General features: G+C 37.0%; 1 long non-coding RNA gene across 1 annotated transcript in view; it reads right to left on the reverse strand.

The window, feature by feature from the left end:
• The window catches only part of LOC108318359, a 148,961-nt gene extending 125,856 nt beyond the window's left edge, over nt 1-23,105 (reverse strand). The window contains exons 1-2 of the long non-coding RNA XR_005203503.1: nt 22,822-23,105; nt 21,108-21,245 (exon numbers count right to left, since the gene is read on the reverse strand). This is a non-coding gene — a long non-coding RNA (uncharacterized LOC108318359). The remainder of the gene's footprint in view (nt 1-21,107; nt 21,246-22,821) is intronic.

The following is a 23,105-nucleotide window of genomic DNA, read 5'->3' on the forward strand; positions in this document are numbered from 1 at the left end:
AGAGAGAGAAAAAAAATAGAGACAGAGAGAAAGAGAGACAGTGTATCTCGCTCTGTCACCCAAGCTGGAGTGCACTGGTACGATCTGGGCTCACTGCAACTTCCACCTCCCAGGTTCAAGTGATTCTCCTCCCTTAGACTCCCGAGTCCGAGAACTGGGACTACAGGCACCCGCAACCACACCTGGCTAACTTTTGTATTTTCAGTAAAGACAGGGTTTCACCATATTGGCCAGGCTGTTCTCAAACCCCTGACCTTGTGATCCACCTGCTTCAGCCTCCCAATGTGCTAGGTTTACAGGTGTGAGCCACCAAGCCCAGCCAGAATATATTTTACAAAATCTTCGTTTGTATTACCTTAAAAGCCCAGGGATTTTACATAGTGCTTCATGCAGAGAGCTTTTCAAAGAAACAAAAATAAACACACAGTATAGATGTCTGTTTTCTTAAAACTTCTCAATCTAGGTGGCTACAAAAAGTATCTTCATTTTCTTCTAGAGCCTTTGCTGCCCACCTTCCAGTCTGCCCTCCACTTGGCCACTGGGCTTGGGAAGCTCTATCCTATGCTCAGCCCTGTGTATATAATCTGGTCTGCCTTGCTGAGGCTCTTCCCTTATAGGGAACAGCTCTCTGGAACTCTGGTGAAGAAATCTTCCACTGTGTGTCACACAGAACTGCTAGTTCAGGCTCTAACTTCCCTGCTAGAGTAAAAGCTCCATGTGAGCCAGCATATTGTTTATTCAGTACTCTATAGCCACCATCTAACATAGTACAGAACACATAATTAAACCCAACAAATATTTGCTGACTGAATGAATGTCTAGACTTTTCCAGCATGCAGTGGAAGAGGAGCTGTGAAAGACTGCATGCAACCAGGATGGAGGAGGAGAAGGACATTGGGCAAGGGAAAGGGAAAGGAGAAGGCAAAGAGCAGACAGTAGAGTATAAGAAAACATAAACAGTATCCTTCAGTCAAATCAAAGAATCTCTATGTTGACACCCATTTCTTTATTTTCTTCCATTGTCATTTCTTCACTTCATCATTCCACTAATCCATTCATCAATTGTGCTGTGAAAAGTGGCAGGACAAAGCTTTCCAGGTTCCCAAACAGAAGTGGCTGCTCTCTGATATGCTGCAAGGTTCACCCCCCAATCTCTGACTTCCACTATTGTCTTTGTGCAGAAAAGGATATTTGCAGATGTTAAAGAGAATATTCTGATTGAGATTCTCCACCTGAAGTCGTAATAATTATAAGAACTTTGACATAGAGAGCACTTTAAAGTGAGCAGATTCCAAAGCATTTGGGTACCAAGAAGACTCATGGCTTTGTCCTTTATGAAGGAAATTCTGAGTTTTTCTTGACAGAAAACATGTATAGGAAGAATCAGTGATACTCAATGTCATCTAAACATCAGAAAGAAAAAAAATGCAGGAAATCTCTGTAGGGAATTCCGTTTTTTAGAAGGCAGAGTTTAGCTTTTGTTTTTGTTTTTAGCTGCTGCAAGAAAAGACACAACTTGTGTTTTGACATTAAGTTTGGCAAATATAATCATCTGAATTTAGTTTTCAGCCAATCCAACTTAATTTGTATCTTAAGATCCTAAAGGACTTGGTTTAGAAAGAGTCATTACTCCTGGCATATCCCAAAATAATAAAGACAAACATATGTGGGAGAAAAGATAGTCACCAAGACATTTTTTAGAAATCATATCTCTTGGCCAGGCGCAGGGGCTCATGCCTGCAATCCCAGCATTTTGGGAGGCCAACACGACACGGGCAGATCACAAGATCAGGAGATTGAGCCCATCCTGACTAACACGGTGAAACCCCGTTACTACTAAAAATACAAAACTTAGCTGCAAGGGGCGGGGGTGGGTGGGCACCTGTAATCCCAGCTACTTGGGAGGCTGAGGCAGGAGACTCTTGACCCTGGGAGGCAGAGGTTGCAGTGAGCCAAGATCATGCTACTGTACTCCAGCCTGGGCCTAGCTACAGAGCAAGACTCCATCTCAAAAAAAAAAAAAAAAAAGGAAATCGTATCTTTTTTTTCTTTTACCACCAGTACCAGTAAGAAATGGATCTAAATAACTTATCGCAAAGCATAATTTTATGAAGACCTATCCAGTTTGGGTAATAGGAAGGGTGAGTGACCCTGCATTTCCAACTGTCTACGTTATAGAATTAATTAGTAGCAATTATCCTGAATCTAACACATATTTTTCAACCAACATTCCTATGTGAGAACATGTCTTCTTCCCTCTTCCACAACCACAGCACATATTCCTTCTGCTTAGGCAGAGTCTACTATTATGCTCAAAATTGCCTCATTTAATTTAATAAATATTTAAAAAAAACACTTCCCATAAATGGGATTAAACAAAAAGCGATGTATGAGAAAGAAAAAGGGGCAAAGCTATCGGCTATAGGAGGAACTCTTCTACAGCACGTCAGCTTAACACAGAGAAAAATAATGGGTTATATTTGAACCCCTGACGGAAACTTTTCTAGTTAAACCTCTATAAAATGTAGTCAACAGGCTGGTTCATGTGATCACTGGCCGAAAATTTTCCTTGGATTTTCTAATGCCTTATGCAAGAAGCTTAACCTCAGATATTAGTAAAAGCCCCTGCTTGATGGTGTGGTGAAGATACTACACAAGGGTGTGTCACAGCCAACTTCTCCTCATGCCTAAGTTTGCATTAAGATCAGCCTGTCAACTATGTGAATCAGTTGGTTATGACATATAACAGTGAAAAGACTGTTTCCCCACAATAAGTTCACATAGCATGACTACCATTACAAAACCTAAGCAAATCACTTTGGTAAATAATATGCTGTAGAATAAGTAACTATTGGAAAAAAATTTCTGTATTTTATTAACCAAGCTAGTAGAGTACCACATCATAGACCTTAGGGATCTAAATCTATTTTAAAAACACAAAACATTGTACTGACCTGAATGGTGACCCCAATAAAGGTATGTGTGCATCTTAGTCCCCAGAAACTCGTACATGTTGCCTGATTTGGCAAAAGGGTCCTTGCAGATGTAATTAAGTTCAGGATCTTGAGATAAGGCGATTACTTCGGGTTATTCAAATGAAAACTAAATCCGACGACAAGTGTCCTTATAAAAAATACAAAGCGGAGAAGACAGGTATATAAAGGACAAGTTAATGTGAAGATGGAGGCAGTGATGCAACCATAAGCCCAGGAAAACAGGCAGCCACCAGAAGCTGGGAGAGGCAAAGAACAATTATCTCCCAGAGCCCCTGAGGGAACACAGCCCTGCCAGGTGTTAAACTTCTAGCCTCCAAAACTGTGAGAGAATAAATTTCCATTTTTTTTAAACCACCTAGTTTATGGTGATTTGTTATGGCAGCCATAGGAAACTAATACAGCCATCTAGATTATTCTGTCTTTAAAACTGATATGGAGAATAAATTCCAGCCACAGAGAAAACCCTGGACTGGTTATCAAGACACATGGCTTCTTTTACAGGTATATCCAGAATTCACTGTGCCATTGAGCAAGAATCTTAGCTTTCCTGTTCATCAGTTTGTTTCCACGGAGTTGAACTAGATGATCTTAACGCTTCCTTCCAGCACTAAAATCTATATTTCTGTTAATAAGTGACGGTGTAGCACACTGAAGGAGAAGCACAACTGTCATTGAATGAACTTAGTCTCATCCACACACAAGTCCCTATACACACACACACATATTTTTACAAGCAAATTTTAGGATTTTGTTGGAGAGAAGGAAGAGATAACAAGGTTAGCTATAATTGTTATCATTTATTATGCCAAATGTTACTTCATGTACTCCTCATGATAAATCCTGCTGCAGTCCAGGTCCAGTCAGGAGATCGAAACCATATAGTGGTTAAACAGGGAAAGTGAATATAAAGAATAATTAAACTACGATAAAGCAGAAACTATAAGAGGAAATTTTATATAGTGCTCCAGAACTGACAGAGAGTAACCAAGGGAATTTGGTAGAGGGTAAGACTTTGTTGGAGAAGGGGTGGTTCAACCATTAGACAGTGGAGAAGTTTGATAATCTGGCCAGGCCAGAATTTGTCTTGAGTTGCTGGACAAATGACAGGCCATCTTTCAGAGCACAAGTAGTGAGCCAGTGAGCAGTAACTGGTGGTATGAATGTGCAGTGGGAATCTGAGCACTGGCTAGGCCTTCGGAGGGCAAGGAATGTGGCAGAGAATGCAGAAAGAATAACTACCTGTTTTGTGATACTCTGGGCACTGGCAGCTGCATACAAGCTGCACAGTACTCCAGGCTCCATGTCAAGTGAGCTGCAGAATGGGCATTGTCAGGCCAAGGCTGCAAGATCACAGAAAGACTGCTTTCTGAGCCTGTAGCTGGGACAGGCTCTACCAGATGTCCTCACACCCACACTGCTCATCTCCCCAGCCCACACCAGAAATTTCAGGAAACCTCTTCCTTCCCATTGTCCTTCCAGCATTCTCTATTAAGAAAACCTAGCACTGTGCTCAATTTAAGTTAGAAATGCTTTAAAAAATTCTGTTGTCACATAACATATATAGAAGAGTGCATTTGGAACTGAGAGACAATAAGTTGATAACTGACACACTTGCACAGTAATCATTATCTATACTGGCACAGGGACACACAAAGGCTTGCAGACATGAATACAGCAGGAATGATAGAGCCAGAAATTATGTTCAGCACCACAAATGATTGGTAATTTTTAAAACTAGGCTCTAACCACACCCTAAGAGCACTATGATGAAAACTGTCCACTCAAAGTATTTTGTAGATGGTTCTATATTTTGAATCCATTATTAGACTTCTTATGATCATCTGGTGAAACTATTTGATTAGAATTTTCCCATACTCTTTCTGTTAATACTAGGAAGCAAATGGGAAAACAATTCCCTAGATTTTCCAACCTTCCCTTCATCGCCATACTGCATGAAATGTCTCTCTCCTCTTTGTTAAATAGTCCCCTCTTCTTAGCAAATGTATCCATGGATTTCTTCAAAGCACTCATCACACTCTAATGTACTATCTGCTACCTATGAGTTCTTCACCCTAAACTGCAACCTCCTTAGCTGTGGAGACAGATCTTTCCAGTTCCAGGACCTAGGTCACTGCCCTGACTCACAATAGATGTTTAATATAAGGGTGTTGAACCAAACCAAAGAGAACAAATTTACCTGAGGCATTTATTCAAATAAGTCATTTCTAGGCTATAACTCAGGGTTGAAACTGTCCACTGATCAAAGGGTTAAAGGACACACACCAATCAATGTCATAGGGTCTTTAATGGCATACAAGATCTACAGCATGCAGAAGATCAGAGAGTGAATTTCCAAAGCAATGTCCTGGAGGGAGGCCAAACAAAAAAATCTTAAGCAAGGGCAAGTTGTCAAGTGTCAAAAGAAAAACTGAGAGTATGGAGTTGGAGGATTTGAAGTCCTGAAACACAAGGAGAGCTGCTATGAGGTAATATTGCAAGTAGGTGAAAGAGAGGAGATCTGGATTGATTCCTAGTGTGATAAGCCCTGACAGCTTTTAATACTCTCTCAGCATATGTTTGTGGAGTTATATGGAGTTGATTTAAAGGGTTAGGAATGGTACACGCAGCACATTCTCCAACATCATAACAAACTGCTTGTCTCATTCTTTTTAAGGTCTCTCACATGGATGCCTACAGTCATTTACATGTTTAAGAGTGACCCTACTTAAAAGTAACAGATCAGATCCATAGACAAGGTGCCAGGGAAACCACATTCTCATCCCTGTAGCAAGTACGACTTTCATCAAGTCACTTTATAATACCACTGGGTACTTATACTCTTGTGTTTTTCTAGATCCCCTCTTTCTTTCTCTCAGTTCCTTGGAGACTAGTGCCTTGCCTGCCCCTCCCTACTCCATCTTATTCAGAGACTAACGTTCTAATTTCCATGTTTTTCCCCAAGTTACCTACATCCAGGTCTCCCCAAAGTTACAGTCTTCCTGGATCTGGAGTGTTCTATTTTACTGCAAGACCTTCCTTCCCACCTATAAGATGTATATCACATCCTGTTGGATTCTTAGTTGTCAACTTCCCACTTGCTGAGACCATTCCTGCTTGCTCTCCTGGAATCTCCCCTGGACTATATCCCGGCCCGATCTGGGAATATATCTGTGTCTAGCTTTCTAGATGCTGAATATCTTTTATCTGATCAATGTACTGACAATTGAGCCCAGTGAAATCACATTAGCCACATCTACAGTGCTAAAAAATGATTACTGATATTTAAAACATTGACCTAGATATACTACTTGAATCATAGGTATATGAAAAATATAAACTTAATTAAGTTTGCAAAAGCTTAATTATATCAAATTTTCTCTAGTTCCCAAGTATACAAATTAAACAATATTAGGAAGATTTTCAAAGCAAGGCATAAAACAAGAGGTATCAAATTAGTATTAATTTAACCAAAAACCCAATCAATCATAACACTCATTGCACTCAAACATTTTATTGTCAGTAATCAGTTATAACAGTACTCAAAACAAAATACGTAGGTTTTCGTATATATATAAATATACATATCACCACCGTTTCGATCCCAAATGTAGTTAACAGACTGCCACAACTGCTGTTCTGGAAATTCTTTTTTTTTTTTCTTGGCTCATTTCTCCTCACAAAAATTTGATATGTAGGACAATATAATTTTAACATCAAGTTTTGCTGTGAAGAGACGTAATGATAATCTGGAAGAGATCCTCTGCACACAAGGCTTGCAGGACATCTACTAAGTGAGTCCAGATTCAATTCGAGCACAAGTAAGTCTCTCACAATTTACTGTAAGCACCAAATTTTTCAAATTTTTACTTTATTTTTTGATATATTTAAAAATTTGAATAACTGGACTTTCACTTCCAATCAAGACAGGTATCGAGGATAAGATATACTCACTATCTTTAGACAACTAAGAAACCAGTCTAAATATATTTTAGACATCAAAAACAGACAGTGCGAGAAAGAGCTCTGAGAGATGGGAAACAAGCTAAGTGAGCCCAGGATGTCCCCACTTACTGCTTGTAGAGGGTTTCCTGGCCACTGTGCTGGGAGTCTGATGGTATTCCTGCGCTGAGACGAAGTTGAGAATTCAAAGGCAAAGGTGGACGGAATTTGCAGAGCAAATACTTTCAGGCACTATCTATCACAATTACCTTAGGTATTTACTTCACCCTCCTGCAAATTTCAGAATATTTCGAGGCCCCTTTTACTATCTCTGATGGAATCCACAGCTCAACATTCTTTACAGCCACAGGCTTTCACAGACTTCATGTGACAGGAAAGAGTTGCACAGAGAGAGGAGAATGACCAGGAAAGTTGCACAGAGAGAGTGAGAGAGAAAGAGAAAAAGAAAGAGAGAGAGAAAGAGTAAGAGAGATCCAGTGATTGGTAGAGGGCTTCAGCTGGGTACTGATGAGCACCTGTGTGTGAGGAACGTACCGGAGCAGGGAGAGAACTGGCAGCAAGCAACAAGCAGGAGAATCTCCAGAGATCACACAAGGTGGGAAATAGTTCATATTCCTACCAGCCAGAATAGGGGGGAAAAAACTCATAATTAAAAAAAAGGCATTTGGTAGAGTATTTGGAAGGGTATTGCCCCAGGAGAGAGGAGTATTTTGTGCTAAATTTAGTACTCTAGTCTCACCTAACAAAACTTGAAAGGAGCAACTTTAAGGATCAAACTGTTTCCAAATAACTGCAACCCAGAAGAAAGCTTAAGAATATTTAAAAGAAAACAAAAATATCAGCACTGAACAACATGAAATTCACATCTGACATTCAGTCAAAAATTACAGATATACAAAGAAGTGGGGAAATACAACCCATAATGAAGGAAAAAAATAATCAATCAATAGAAGCAGCCTCCAAAGTACAAAGTAGCATAGATGATAGAATTAGTTAAAAAGGACATTAAAACTGTTTTATTGTAACTACCATATGGTCAAAATCTGAATAACTTAATTACTCTTGGCAATAATACTACTCATTGAGTTTTAAAATCAGCTATCTACAACATGAAGGCATTTTTATTTTGTTGTTTTTGTTACAGAAAATCTCAGAGACTATAGTACCTATATACTTCAGTTATTTTTTCCTTTTTTTAACAAGAACATTTTTCTGTATTGAGTAGACTAGGAAGTTAAAATATTTCTGCCTGCTGAAGTCAAAAGAAAAATTTTGTTGCTGCTTGGACTTAATTCTCTACTTATATCGCTGTTTTACAGAACTACCAGTGTCAAAGCACATTGGAATTTTTGAAAACGTTAAAAACACCAATCAGTCAAAATGACTATTGTATAATAGGATTTAGTTAAAGGCCAAGGAGTAAGAAGAAGAAGAAAAGAGAAAGTCAGAGATCATATCATACTGCCATGCTTAGCAGACCGGAAACAAATTCATGGTCATGGCGTCTGTCAATAAAAATGATGGAATATCCTGAATTACAGCCAGGTCTAACGAGCCTTGAGGTGAGTATCACGTATGCTCAAGTAATGAATTACACCCACTCCAGATATCTGGAGAATTATTCATTTTATTTCCTGGCTCACAAAATAATCTCTCCCCAACTGGCCAAATTACTCAAACCTTAAAGTACCTCACTCATGGGGCCCAGTCTAGCTCCTTCAGCTACATTAGAAAGAACTCACTGCAGGAATGAGTAGTGCCAGAAGGAGTGCAGGCTATGATGCGCAACCTTTTACTATGCCCCAAACATCTGTCAGTAGTACAGTCAAACAATACAGAGACATAAGGAAGTGTTGATAATTTTCATCATTGACTTGTCCTCACTTTCACCCCTTTCTCCCTATTGATTTCATGAGCTCACCCCAAATCACTCTATGTACCTCTGACAGGCAACTCATCTTTAGATGTCAGTTTCATTGTGCTTCTCAGAACTATAATGGTCTTCTGTTACCTTAAAACATCAGGTCAAAATTCATGTCTCTTATAATTAAGATCATTAAATATGTGGCCTGATTCTCCTTTAAAGGTACCCTAGACTCAGCAGTCAAACTTTCTAAGTACCAATCTTGGCCCCACTATTCTTTGGCTGTGTGACCTTAGGCACTAAGCCCCAGCTTCCTCATAAATAAAATGGTGATGAAAATGGTGCTATCTACTTCACTGGTTTTTGGTTAAGGATTAAGAGAGATAATTTATGTAGGACACTTAGCATTGTAAGCACTTTATAAATGGTAGCTATTTTTACATATTCAAATATATTTACCTGTCTTTCAGAACAGGAACAGTCTTTCTCCCAATAGGGATATTATAGCCCGTTCTTCAAAACAGACACACACACACACACACACACACAAACACACACTCATTCCTATCTCTGCTTGTTCTCAAGCTCGTCATTTTCTAATATGTCCTTTGTGCCACTTCTTGATTAATCTATCCATGCTTTAAGATTCACCACAAGTCTCACCTGAATTATTAAAGATTTTGAAGTACTCTAAACCCGTTATAACTTTTTTTTGGAAATGCGACTGATTATATTCTCTAGTAAAGCAATTTGTACTTACTGATTGTTAATAAAAAAACATATCTGATATCTTTTAATGTATGTATCTTGTCTCCCCAAAAATAATCTGAGATTCATAATGACAAAGAACTGTGACTATGTTTTTCACAGATGATTCTTTCCCCTTTGATAGATACTGCAATATTCAACTCAGGAAATCATTACTTATTGATTTATTAAAGGCAAGACACAATTTCAAAAGATATGAACAATTTTTAATGGATTTATGTGGTAAGATATTGACTTCAAGGTGTTGAAGAGGACAAGGTATTAATTTGGCCTGGGTGACATACTAAAGAAGAAAGACGCAAGAAATGAAAATATAGTACATTTGGGGTTTCTCTTCTATTTCTGAAATTTGAAAATGAAGTATAATAACTTTCTCTCTCACCGTGTTTTGGTTTTTATTTCTCAGCTTTAATTCTAATACTCTGCATACTAGAGATGTTTATTTAAGCAGTTCTTTCATTGCCTAGACCTAGAAGTAAAAAGGTCAAAATGACTATTGTATTTAGTCAGTAAGCAGTCAGCTACAAAAGTAAAAATAAATTCAAAATTTAAAAAGCCTTGGAATTGAGAGATAAGAAAATTTTCCTTTGAAATCTAACAAAAATCAACAAATGATGAATATCAACATGGCAGAACCAACTTATGTTGGGAAAGGTTTTGTATTTTTTTGTACAGAAAAGAACCCACCATATGCAATCAAGAATATATACAATTTCTTTGAAACAATATACATAATCATTGATTTGGTGTTAGAGAAAGCTGTTGCCACATCAATCATATTATAATATAATAGCCTAAATATAGTATATTAAATCCATAATCCTGCACAAATTCTAAAACTAGAGAGCCATAAAGCCTCAATTGTCAGATTTTATTCAGTTGTCTCCAGAAGAGGATGTTTCTTCTAACCCTCAAGGAACAATAGGTATCATTGAGGTTGAGATATTTGCAAATTGAAAAAGTGAAGAGTATCCACTAATATCGGTTGTTGGAAATGTGTCACAAGAACGTCTATGACCTTTGTTCCATTTTGATGCTGAGTGATCAGCATTCTGATCTCTAATTTGATTTCCTAAATGGGCTCAACAAACAGGCTAAAAATTGGAGGCTTCGTGAACATATGGTCCGTTGGCTATTGTGCAAGATTTCAAGTTCCAGTATAGTCATAATGTGATATATGGCTGAAAATCAGCTACTTATGAATCTAGTTATTATGGGTCAACACTGAAACTCACCTCACATGTGGGAAAAATAATAAAATTGTATCTTAAAGTTCAGAGCTTCAGTCTAGTCTCAAAACCTAGTGACCTATCAGGAGCTCTGGCAATGCTGAACATATGACTGACTTTGTTCTTTGGATCACAATGGCAATTCTCTTCCTCTGCCAGGAATTCCCTTTCCTTCCTCATGGCCTGATTTACATTCAACAACTCCAGGTAGCTTTCTTTGACCTATTTTCCCAGTCCCCCCACCCCCATACTCCTGGATTAGGTGCTTTTACCTGGTACTCTGTGGAAACATTATTGGTACTGCATCTGTATATTATTTTTAAATGATCCAATTATTTGTCTGTTAACTGCAGTGTTCTTTAAATGAAGCCTGGGCCTAACTTATATTTAACTTCTTGATGCCTTGCATTGTGATTAATACCTGGAGAGCCCTCAATACACTTTTGAGTTTAAAAAATGTTTTCTTATAAGCTCCTATAGTGTAGGAAACACTAGTCTTTTCTATGTAAGTATTTTTACAGATATTTGAACTAAATTTCCTGGTAGAGCTCAACTTTCATAACATTTCCAAATATGGGGTAATTCTTGGGTCAACAAATGGTTACATTTCCCAGTAAATATATTTTTAAATGCATATTTTATACAACACTTATACAGTATGTTTTGCTTACCAAGAATTATTCCAAGTGCTTTATAAATATTAACTTGAATTATCCTCATATCAAACCTATGAAAGAGGTGATTTCACTACCCCCACCTACTATTGGAGAAATGGAGATATACAGAAATTATTTAATATGTAATTTGGCCAAGATTGCTCAGCTAATAAGGGCAAGAACCAGGACTTGAATCCAGGCAACCTGGCTCAGAGCCCTGGCCACCCCTGCAGCTCTAATGGATTTGCCAGTAAGTCACCATCCACAAAATGAGTGGGCATATTTGTATGCAGAAGCCGTGATATATATATATATATATATATATATATATATATATATATGTCATTTCCTCCCTTTTCCCCTTGTCTAGTCCTCTTAAACAGATGTCTTTTAAACTTCACATGTTAGACAACTATTTTATTGAATTACTTGCCTCTAAGGAGCCTGACCTATTTTACAAAAGGAAAAATAAAAAACAAAAATAAAAACAAGAGCTCAGTAATCCTCACTAAATCTGTTGAGGACTACACATGCTAAGAAAAGGAAATATTTTAACTATGTATTAGCTAAATACTTACTCTTCTAGCACAAGATGGAATAATGATTTCATTTTGCCCTGAGAATGAAAAAAAAAAAAATGTTCTTCTAAGTCTTGGAAAGGAAACAAAAGATCTAAGGGCTTTCAATAAAAACCTTCTATTTCCTTNTTTTTTTGAAATTCAAATCCTGCTATGATAAGCTGCAGCTAACTTTAACTCTTTACTGTGCTTAGGGAGACTTATGCTATCATAGAAATCAGAAATCAAACAAATTAGGCTCTCCTTTCAGATCGACACTTGAAATTGCAGCTGGAAGAAACCATCTATAGAATAGCCCCAGAAAGCTTTTTTTCAGAGGCATATTTGACAAAAGGAGTGGGGCTCCTCTGCTGGGACTAAAATCCAGTCATAAAGGAGAAAAGCAATAAAAAGAAAACTGCCAAGACTATTTGAAAACTGTATAATAAAAGGAACGTTATCAATTAAATTGTGTTCTAAAAAGGATCAATAGGGGTCAAAGAAAAGATAGTTTGCCGCTGTTTGGAAATTGATCAAGAAAACTCCTCAGGTGACTAACTTGGAAAACTGTATCTCTAGCAAGCAAATGTGTAAGGAACAAATTGTATGCTAAAATAAGCCCTTATCTTGTCTATTGGAAAATGAGAAAATTCCTGTTACCAAAGAAGATTGGGAGGGACTTCTGATTTGCAACATCAGAATAGTAGGTACCAGATTTACCCTCTAACCTGGAGCAACAATAACAACAAAAGGCAAAATGTATAAAACAGTGGTTATCAAGATACTAGACTTTCAGCAACAAAAATACATGACCAGTGAGAGACAGGAAATGAATGGGGTGAGCCTTATGATTGCCCTAGTTCATTGCCTTGACAGAAATTCCAGCTCATGGAGCAGAAGGGAAGAAACCAAGTGGAGTTCAGCAGACTCTCTAAATTGGGGAAAACAATGCAGTTAGAATTCTTGGAAGAGAGTACTGGAGAGCAGGAAAATACACAGAGAAAAAATTCTGGATATTTGCAAAGTGTCCCCTCCAGTATTCAGCTGTCTCCTACTGTTCATTGCATGAATTCAGGGAAACTACACTTGACCAAGAAAAGAACTATCAAAAAGGATTGGTGGTAACAGTTCATGTACATAAATACAGTTACTGTGACTGGTGCTCCTCTTCTGTTTAGATCACCCATTCATATTTCTACCCAGTACCATCTTCCTTACTCCTGAAGGAATTTATGTAACATTTCTTGTAGTGAGGGTCTGCAGGTGATTAATTATTTTAGCTTTCATAGGTCTGAAGAGGACTTTATTTTGTCTCCATTTTGAATTATGGGTATAGAATTCTAGAGTTGTATGTTGTTGTTTTGTTTGCTGTCGTCCAGTTTTTAAAAGATGCTGTGTTACTATCTTCTTGCTTCCATTGCTTCTGATGACATAGTGATGTCAAACTTACATTTGTTACTCTGTAGTGTGTGTGTGTCTGTGTGTGTGTGCGCACACATGCGCGCGCATGCACGTATCTTTATTCTCTGGTTGCTTTTAAGATATTTCTCTTTATCTCTGGCTTTGAGCAACTTGATTGTGATATGCCTTGATGTAATCTGTTTCTTGTGTTTCAAGTTGATTGAATTTCTTGGATATGTCAGTTCATGGTCTTCAACAAATTTGGAAACATTTTGGCCATTTTTCTTCAAATACTTTTGATATCTCTGCTTTCCTGACATTCAGGGATTTTGTTTGAAGTTGTCCCACAACTCACTGATTGTTTTTTTAAATTTTTTTTGTCTGTGTTTTATTTTGGTTAGTTTTTATTGCTATATCTTTAAGAACATCAATCTTTTCTTCTACAATGTGTAATCTACCATAATGCCATCCCACTGTATATTTTTTATCTCCAATATTGTAGTTTTCTTCTCTAGACATTTGACTTGGATCTTTTTCTTTAGATTGTCTATATTTTTGCCTAACTTTTAAATATGTGAAACAAAGTTATAATCGCTGTTTTAATGTTCTCATATGAAAATTTTCAAATCAGTTCTGGGTCAGTTTTGATAGATTAATTTTTTTCTCATCATAGGTCCTATTTTCTTTCTTCTTTGCATGATCAGTAATTATTTATTAGGCCTCAAGAATTACCAATTTTCACTTGGTTGCTGGATATTTTTGTATTCCTATAAATAGTACTTAATGTTTTGTTTTGTTTTGTTTTTTCCTGTGGTACAGTTAAGTTACTTGGAAACAGTTTGATCCCCTTGGGCCTTGCTTTTTGTATTTGTTAGGTGGGACAAGGGCATATTTAGTTTAGAGCTAATTATTCTCTAATGCTATGTAGATTATGAGATGTCTAGTCTGTCTAGTGAGAACAAACACAATTTAGGGTCTGATGTGAACCACGTGAACTGTTATAGCTAAACCTTTTGGGTAGCTCTTTTTCTGGCCTAACATAGTTTTCTTCACATTCATGTACTAAACAGTACTCGGCTGAAAACTGTACGTGACCGTTTGCAAATACCTAGTGTTCTTTCCCTGTATCTTTCTGTTTTCCAGGAGTCTCTCCTAATCATTCTAATTGCTTTGGTCTTCCTAGTGTCTGCTGGGCTCCATTTGGTTTCTCCCTCCCTGCCCAAAATCTGGAATTTCTGTCAAGGCAGTAAACTGGGGAAATCATAAGGTTTGCCTCATTTTCCTATCTCTCAGTGGTCACTATATTTGGTTGCCTTAAGTCCAGTATCTTAAAAAAATTATTTTGTATATTTTTGTCTTTGTTGTTGTTGTTCCAGGTTAAAGGGTACCTCTGGTCCCTACTACTCCAATGCTGCAAATCATAAATCCCTTCCAACCTTCTTTTGTAATAAGAAAGTCCTCATTTTATAATAGAAAAGATAAGAGCTCATTTGAGCAATTTGTTTCTTACACATTTACTTGCTAAAGGCACTATTTTCCAAGTTAAACTCCAAAAGTGTCTTACTGACCAATTTTCTAAACACCTCACATTATTTTCAAATACTAATTCAAAATGAATCATAGACATAAATGTAAAACCTTCAAGTATAAAACTTCAAAAAGAAAACATGCAAAATCTTTGGTACCTGGGATTAGGCAAAGAGTGACTACATTTAACTCCAAAAGCCAAATCTCTAAAACCAAAATTAATAAATTGTACTTCATCATAATTAAAGTTACCTCTTCCTAAAGCACTGTTAAGAAAATTAAAAGACAAGTCATAGGTCAGGAGAAAATATTTTCAAATTGTGTATCTGATAAAAAACTTGTATTCAGAATACACAAGAAGTTCTACAACTCAAAAAGATAAGCAACCAAATTAAAATAAAGGCAAAAAATTTGAATCAACATTTTGCCAAAAATATATACAAAGGGCTAATAAGCATGTAAAAGGATGTTCAAAATCATTAGTCATTAGAAAAATGAAAATTAAAACCTCATAAGATACCACTATGCATCAACTAGAATGGTTATAATCAAAAAGACTGACAATGTTGGCAAAGATGTGAAAAAACTGGGACCATCATATATTGCTGGTAGAAATGTAAAATGATACAGCTACTTGAAAAAACAATATGGCAATTTTTAAAAATATTAAACATGAACTTACTATAAATTTCAGTAATTCTACTCCAAGGTTTCTACCTCCTCAAGAGAACTGAAAACTTATATCCACACGGTTGTATGTGAATGTTCACAACATCATTATTCATAGTAGCTAAAAACTGAAAACAATTCAGTACCCATAAAGTAGTGAATGTATCAACAAAATGTTTATATTCATACCACACAATACTGTTCAGGAATTAAAAGGAATGAAATACTGATAAATGCTATAACACGGATGATTCTCAAAAACATTATGCTAAGTAGAGGGAGTCACACTATAAAGACTATAGATTGCATAATTTCACTTATCTGAAATTTCCAGTAACAACAAGTCTATAAAAGCAGTAAGCAAATCAGTGGTTTCCTGGGGCTGAGGAACAAGGGGTGGTTATAAATGTGTTTAAAGGATATTTTGGGGATGGTACAAGGTTCTAAAACTAGATGGGTGCACATTTCTATAAATTTACTAAAAATCATTTGTCACTTACAAAGCATTAATTTGACTGCATGTACCTGTAAATTATAACTTAATAAGGCTGTTATTTTCCCTCCAATTATTGTCAATAAACCAACAACAAAGGTAAATTTAACAAGTCTATATTTAATAATTTTTTCCAAGTAATGAAATTTTATCAATAAATTAAAAATCTGGGATTTTTTTTTTTTTTTTAGTTTGGGAAGGAATATAAATTTTTGATCCTTTTTTTTAGAAAATAAAACTATAAGCCAAAAATGAGAAAGCAAATTGTTAATCTTCAGCAATTATTCATTAGTATACATTTGTTAAACTATCCAGAGAGCTATCACAATCCTGTAATGCAGACAGATAAAATATATTTAATTTATGTAATAAGTTGAAGAAACCTAAGGCTGCATTAAGTTCGAAGGGTTTGTCAAAAGTCATGGTATCTCTAACTTGTAGAAAATTGTAATTTGCCTTAGAATGATTACACACTTATGTTTTAATTTTCCTCTGTGACTCTTGTAAGAGCTTATCAAATCCCTGCTGAAAGATCATATCAGAAAACTTATTAACCCAAATAGGAAAAGTTTCCTTCTTTACAAAGGACAGGCATCTGGAAAGACCAAACATGAACTCTCTAGCTTCCATCCACAACATGAAACTAGAAAGAGGTCTCTACCAATATCCTGATGTCCTGGCTTCCACAAATTCACACAGATTTACTATACAAATATTGTGTATTAAAAAAAAATCACTTGACACAATCCAGATCTTAGAGTCCCAATTCTCCATTAAACACAAGTTCCTTGAGAACTTGTATCAGGGTTCATCATATTTACCATTGTATGCCTAGAGCCCAACACAGTGCCTGATAATGTCAACACTCAGTCAATAATTTTGAACCAAACTTAGATTTTTTTTTTTTTTTTTTTTTGAGACAGGGTCTCACTCTGTTGCCCAGGCTGGAGCACAGTGGCATGATCTCGGTTCACTGCAACCTCTGCCTCCCAGATTCAAGCAATTCTCCTGCCTTAGCCTCCCAAGTAGCTGGAATTACAGGCACTCACCACCATGCCAGGCTAATTTTTGTATTTTGTAGAAGAGATGGGGTTTCACCATGTTGGTCAGGCTGGTCTCAAACTCCTGACCTTGTGATCCACCTGCCTTGGCCTCCCATAGTGCTGGGATTACAGGTGTGAGCCACTGCACACAGCCTAAAATTTTATAATACAGAATATCCATATGTAAATCATCTGATAATTTTTCTAATGTCCTTATTCCATAAATATATTTATTTTATGCTTCTTTTTGCAGAGATGAATATCTTTTCTTGTTATATATGGCATATAAACAAAATGTGGATATGAGCTAGAGTGCTTAATATGGGAACTATATGATGACAGTAATGATTTTATTCATATGACTATGACAGAGTCGGAAACTTGCCACTTGCAAAGTGAACTTTGTTAACCAACACTTTTATTAGAAAACAATCCTGTGATAGTGTTTATCACCATGCTTAGACTCCAAATTATCAGAAGGCTTAAATCATGAGAAGTTTTATTTTGAACTATGTAGTGATAACAACAGTCATAGTAACAATCAACATGTGATCCTGAGAGTGCCCTCTAAGTTATTAAAGAACAGTAGCTTCGGCTAGGCACAGTGGCTCACGCCTGTAATCCCAGCACTTTGGGAGGCCGAGGCGGGCAGTTCACAAGGTCAGGAGATCAAGCCCATCTGGGCCAACATGGTGAAACCCTGTCTCTACTAAAAATACAAAAAAATTAGCTGGGAATGGCAGCACAGGCCTGTAATGCCAGTTACTCGGGAGGCTGAGGCAGGAGAATTGCTTGAACCCAGGAGGCGGAGATTGCAGTGAGCCAAGATCACGCCACTACACTACAGCCTGGGCGACAGTGCAAAATTCCATCTCAAGAAAAAAAAAAAAAAAAAGAATAGTAGCTTCTATTGTTACACATAGAGAAAGAATAAGTTACAATTTTAAAACTCTAAAATTTTAGAAGTCAAGAGATCTAAATTGAAATCTGACTCATTAGTTGTGGTGAACCCATGCAACAACCTCACTTTGCTTAATCTAAAATCAAGAGAATTATAATTCTTACAATCTATGCATGAGTTAGTTGTGAAGCTCCAACAAGATAGTAGATATGAAAGTGACTGGGAAACTGAAGTACTTATCAAAAGTGAGAGATATGCACTAAATTTCTTAAAATATTATCCATGTTTATTACACTATATACACAATAAACCAAATATTCTAAGTTTCTTACATGATATATACAATAATCCAAATATTCAGTTCCCTGATATAGCAAGTTTGTTCTATTTTTTCATGCTATCAATTTTACAAATGAATGTCACTACTCAGTGTGACAAACTCCATGCCTTAAATATTGGATCAAGTACAATATGCCAAGAAAGCATAATGCATTCTCTGCTTGTAATAATCCCTTAAGAAAAATATTTATTTGAAAAGATGTTCTCAGATATCCTTCAATTACCATTTAGGAGAAAATTAATTCTATTGCAACTTTTACAAATTGTCTACATATTTTTTTTTTTTTTTACTTAAAATTTGGCATGCATGGCTCCTATAAACTGGTGGTTTTTAAATTGGTTTCTTAAAATTCTTGAACATCATTGGCAATCTCATGTAAGTAAGAAAAATCTGTATCCAACAAAGAGCACATATGCACACATATTTGAAATTCTGCTTATAATATCAGTAAATTCACAGACCTTGTGCAGCCTAACAATTCATCTATAGTTCACAGACCCAGGTTAGGAAATTCTGTTTTAAAATTGTAAAAACATTCCTAAATAGTATAATTAAATGCTATATAATAAATCAAGTCCTCTTATTTTCTTTCTTTTTTGATTGTTTAAATAACAGTTTTCTACATTTGCAAACTTAAAGCCTTTATTTTGACTTTACTCATCTACCCAGCAAATAAACACAATGTCATTATTCAATATGAGATAGCATTTTTAAGAGTAGTAAGGTGAAAAAGTAATTAAATGTAGCTGAAAATTATAAATTATTTAACTAAACCACTGTAGGATAGGGATAGGTGGTCTTTCTGAAAGCCCTTTACCTTTTGCCAAAGTATTCCTGAAACTCAAAACAGCGATCACACAAATGTTCCAGGAACTTAGGCCAAAGCCTTTCTCTCATTTCTTTGGATATTAGCCATACTGCTGTTTCCAAATAGACTGTGCAATTCCCATATATATTGTGTGTTATATGTTAAATCTGGTAAGTATACTTATGGAAGTATCCATAGACCCCAGACCCTCTTTTCCAGGCCCTGCCAAGAATTTGACTCTCTCCTACAATAGTGCTGATTAAAATCTTGTCTACCAAACAAACCAATTCAGTGTGCAATGGGTTATTTTCCATGAAAGTAAAAACACAGTTTTAAGAGAATAAGTGTGTTAGTTCTCAACTATTTCTATACAGATATAATCACCAGCATAACTGTGACCTTCCCCAGGACTATTCAAGAAATTAATCCACATATAGCTGTTTGGTTTTGGTTGTGGCTTAGAAAGATATACTGTATGGAAAACAGATTCTTTAATCTTTTTTATAGTTTTAGTCTGTTAAAATATCTCATAGTTAACTACAATCAGATTTTTTTTTTTCATTTGGAGAGAGCTGTTACACATGACCCACTAGCAAAATCCATTTTTAGCTTAAAATTGATATCTATTTATGTTATAACAGATTGTGTAATCACTGGATCTAAAACACTCAGCAGTCTGCCTACATTTAGGAGGCAACTATCTGTATCCCACAGGCCGTCTTGCAGATTTTTCTAGGGAGCTCGTTCTCATTTCCATCCTTCACCATCCTTAAAAAAGGATAAAAAAATTCTTTCCACATACTAAACATGACCAAAAGTTTTTCTCAGATAACCACATGGCCAAAATATATTCTGTTTTAACTGTAAAGCATTAGTCAATAGGGTAAAAAACCTAGTGCTAGATGTCAGGAGGTACTCTGCCTTCTGTGTTTAGAAAAGCCTTCAGTTTTAGTGAAAATAAGGAGAAAGTTGAACTAAGAATCTGGCAGCCAAGGAGATCTGACATCTAAATATTTTAAAAATATTTTAACTTATAGTAGAAACACATTCTTTTTCATCAACCCTATCACCACCCTATTCCTGATGCCAAGTGAGCAATTGTGATGCTATTTTCAAAACAGCTATAGAGAGCGACATTGAGCCTTAAGAGCAAGAAGCAGCATTTTCCAGGTGAAGGGCTATCTCTTTCAGCAGGCCATTGGACTAAATGCTGAGTTCTGCTGTAGAAAATATATATGATATATGCTTTGGTTCAATTAGGAAACTTTAGATAAGTGGCAGAAGAGAAACATGTTTTTCATTCCCTACCTGGCGTTTAAGCAGCCAGCTGTGAAAATCCAGCTGGAAAAAAAAAAAAAAATGTCAAGAAAGACCTTTTTGGTACCATTCTTTCACCCCTCTCATCTGGTTGGCCTGCCTTCTCTCCTTCATGAAAACCCAGCATTAGGTTCACTGTACCTGCACCATTACATAATCTGCAAAGCTAATGCCAATAAATGGCTGGAAGTATGCCTTTGATGTCTGTAAAGGGGGGCTTACCAGATCGGCTCTCTTCACCATACACCTGGCTTCTAATACCCAACCTTCCATACCAGATGCTCAGTCAATCCTGGCTGCAGGAACTGAGGAATGTTAACTGCAGAAAACTTAATAGTATGCATCCTCTCAAGAACTTAGCAAGTGCTAGAGCCTCAAACTGAAGTAATAAAGACTAGAAAATAGATTTCCATGACCAGTCAGCCTGAAGGGAGAAGTATAAGTGTCCCTGAAGAACACCAAAAGCCCAAGATCACTCCATATCCCATACATTTAGGATGGTTCTGTGTCTTCAGAATAGGTGTCCCCTGCATGTCTTCCAGTCCTCAATTAAGGGCCAAAACAAACACTAATCCTACCTTCCTTTAGTCACTCTTCAGGTCAGAGCAAGACCTAGTGGAAGAGCCTGGAAAGCAGTCTGGAAGTAGATAGTAGACACTGAAGAGAAAGCAGCAGTCGGAGTTCTCAAAGGAAGTCTGTGTGCTCCTTTCTTCACACTGAACACATAGAAAACAGAAAAGAGAACTGACTCTGTGTTCCTTCTGTGTCCACCATTAATTAAGGGTCTAGATCTAAACATCAATGTATGGAATAAAGTTAGTTAACATTCTTTACCATTTAGTATAAGCCCAGTCTTGTTCTAAATGCTTTTCACGCATTAATGTAATCTTCACAACAACACCAACAATAGATTCTACTATTACCTGCCCCTCCCATTTGATTAATGAACTGTGTCCAAAATAACACAGCTTTTAGGAAGTGAAGCAAAAAACAAAATAAAGGAAATAATACTTATTAATAGCTCATGTATCAGAGCTTTACATGTAATATCTTATTCAGTTTTCACCACAACATTAGGAAACAGGCACTGTTACTATTGCCCTTTTACAAATATAGAAAATAAGCTTGAAATTATTTCATAACTTGTCCAAACTTTCACAGCTGTTAAGTGACGGGGCCAGAATTCAAACCCAAGGATGTAGTTGGATGTAGAATTGTTCCAATTATTTCTGTAATTTATATGATGAGGGTGGAAGTCTTCAAAATATTTAAAATATCAGGACAGTTGTTTGGACACAGGACAGGAGAAGCTGGAACATTCATGCCTTTTCTGCTCCAGGAAGCCTGAGAAGATGGGCCAAGCCCTATGGTCAGCAAAAGAAGTTACAAGGGGCACTGAACAGTGAAAAGACTGTTAGGTGGAAGCTAACCCGGGCAGGAGGTCCCTTGGAATCTGACAGCCCCTGTAAAGGGGCCTCCCCAAAGGTCACCTACTAAGATGGGCAGACAGTGGGACACCTTCAGCTGAACTTCTCTTCAGGGAGAGGGAGGGGAGCTGGAAACTCCAGGCCCTTTCTTTAAATATCTTACCCTGGCCCACAATCTTCTATTGTATGGCAGCAAAAGTTATATTTCAGCATTATCTGTATTATTATTTTGCGAATTAGTTGAATTGATAGAGCACCAAACCAATTCAAATTAGCAACTTTTTTCACGAGCTCCCATCACTAATAGTTACAAGGTTTTAAACTCTTACCCATTAATCACCAGAGAAATTGGGATGGGTAGGAAGGAGGACACTGGCATCTCCATTTAGAAAAGGTGTGTTGCATTGTGCCTATGTCTAACTCTCAGCAGTTTTCACATGATCGTGACTCACAGAAGTGATGAGGAAATTATGTTAATTAACAAGGTTAAAATTCCAGATCTATGCTCCTGTGATTCATGCTGTATACTACTGAGAGGGAAAAAGACTAAATAATAACCAATATTTTTACACTGCACTGTAATTCTGTTTTTGACAGTAAGTCTAACACACCAATACTAGAAAGGGGATGCCCCAAATGCGTTCAAAGAGCCAACCATGTTTTTGAGAATTTTAAAGCATCATGTATTTGACGACGTTACAAATAAGGGACTGAGTGGTAGGTAAGTTGGTCATGGAGGTTCCATAACGTTACCGGAAATATATATATATATATATATATATATATATGTATGTATTTAGAAGTGCCGACAAAGCGAAAATTCTGCAGGTTTTAAACAGAAAATTAGTGAATCATAATAACCAACCAGAGGGGCCAGTGGTGGGTTCTTGGAAGTTGGGTTCGAATTCTGTGGAACTGAACTCCGGTGGCGAGCGGGAAATGGGCCCGCGGTACCTCCTGTGTCTGGTGCTTCCTGTCCTCCCTGCTTTGGGGAGGAGGGCGCCCCGCAGTTCCACCCTGAGAAATACCAGCTTCCCAAGGTCTGCAGGCATAAAATGGAATTCCTTCCATGGGGAACTCTCGCAGGTCTCGCCCCTTTCGTCCCTTCTGCCTCTTAGGCTGCCGCTGCCAGTCCCACTTGCTCCCTTC

The sequence above is a fragment of the Cebus imitator genome, unplaced genomic scaffold (assembly GCF_001604975.1).
Source record: "Cebus imitator isolate Cc_AM_T3 unplaced genomic scaffold, Cebus_imitator-1.0 Scaffold218, whole genome shotgun sequence".
In the NCBI taxonomy this organism is placed as follows: Eukaryota; Metazoa; Chordata; class Mammalia; order Primates; family Cebidae; genus Cebus; species Cebus imitator.